General features: G+C 32.1%; 1 long non-coding RNA gene across 1 annotated transcript; it reads left to right on the top strand.

Moving 5' to 3' along the window:
* Nucleotides 1–375: 375 nt before the first annotated feature.
* LOC114580690 lies at nucleotides 376–1,354 on the top strand. The gene is made up of 2 exons (XR_003702211.1): nucleotides 376–953; nucleotides 1,048–1,354. It is a non-coding gene; the product is annotated as an uncharacterized LOC114580690 (long non-coding RNA).
* The last annotated feature ends 339 nt before the right edge of the window (nucleotides 1,355–1,693 follow it).

Raw genomic sequence — 1,693 nt, forward strand, 5'->3', positions numbered from 1 at the left:
GAGTGTCGAGCGTGCGTATTTGAATGTTTCAAGAGGACACCAAAGTCCAAACTATGTTTTGAGAAGTTAATTTATATCATCTATGCTAATCCTTGGTTATTCTTTCTTTTGTGATGCTCATTTATCTTCTATGTTGTGGAATTCTCCCTCCCTCTTTCCTTTTTTACTTGTAAATATCAGCTTTGTTTTTCTTTTTGTACATAGCTAAATTCTTTGAAAATAATCCGGATATCTGTCAAAGTTCCATTGTAGCATCTATAGAGATCAAATTGTTTCGATTTTAAAGTGTTTGGAAGAGATTGGAACTAGGTTCCCATATTAAATTCAGTTCTTATTTGGTACAAAGGGAAGCTTGTTTCTATGTTTGAAAAGCTTGTTTCTATGTTTGAAAAACCTACATAAATGTGAGGATTGAGGACTTTGAAGTCATCTTCAAATTAACTTTTTAATAAAGTACTAATTTAAGAATATTATATTAAATGAGATTGGGTAAGAATATTCCTTCTTATAACAGTAATAATAATAATTTAATTATATAAAATTAAAGAAATGATGGGTAAAAATTATACTCACTACATTTTAAATGAATTGGATGGAGTCTCAAAAATGCTCATGCAAAACAAACATGTACCGGAAAGAAAATGACAATTTTCGGGGCATTTTAGACATTTTAAGTTAGTGTAAGGGTTGTCCTTAATTTTTTTTCCCAAAATAACATGATAGCCCCAGCCTTGAGGTGTGTATAAATTAATAATATAAACAAGGGATATGGCCAACTAGCTTTTTTTTTTCTCTCCAACTCCATACTCTCTCTATTCTCATGGGAAGATCTCCTTGCTGTGATGAGAATGACCTCAAGAGGGGCCCTTGGACTCCTGAAGAAGATCAAAAGTTGGTTCATTACATCCAGAAGCATGGCCATGCCAGCTGGAGAGCTCTTCCTAAGCTTGCTGGTATCGCCTTCTTCCTCCCTTTCTCTTTACAATATCAATTATTTTGTATGAATATGAACATTGGTAAAGAAAGCTTGTTATTGCTCACTTACAGGATTTAATATATGTGGGAAGAGTTGTAGGTTAAGATAGACCAACTACTTGAGGTCAGATATCAAGAGGGGCAAGTTTTTACCTGAAGAGGTACAAGCTATCCTCAACCTCCACTCTATCCTTGGCAACAACTAACTAATCTTTACCATGCATAGCCTTTTATTATTATTTTAGATATATAGTAAACATAATTAGAACATGATAATTTCTTCTTTTATTCATTTTCTATGTAAATTTGAAATCATTACATGTTAGGGATTTCGAAGGTGTTTTTGTAGTTTAAAATCAATCACAATTTCTAGCTACATATCTAAAATGGAACAAACCAAATCCATTAGAAGGTTCTTCGATTTACCCCTCTCTTGCATTGATAATATTTAACCTTTTGACTAAGGTATCTTAAAATTTTTATTTTTTTTTTCTTCTTCAAGTATTTGGTGCAATATATTTTGTGAATAATTGTTCTGGTTTTTCTTATAAATTGGATAAGAATTCCTTTAGATGTGCTATGTGCAGAAAAAATTGTGGCCATAAATTATGTGGTAATGGACAAAAATGCAGCTCACACGGTTGCAATAATCCACAATATAATAGATGATCAAGGTTTAAAATTGCGCGATTGGGTATTGAAGCAATTTTCATTGGTG

The sequence above is a fragment of the Dendrobium catenatum genome, unplaced genomic scaffold, assembly GCF_001605985.2.
Source record: "Dendrobium catenatum unplaced genomic scaffold, ASM160598v2 fragScaff_scaffold_133, whole genome shotgun sequence".
NCBI classification, from domain to species: Eukaryota; Viridiplantae; Streptophyta; class Magnoliopsida; order Asparagales; family Orchidaceae; genus Dendrobium; species Dendrobium catenatum.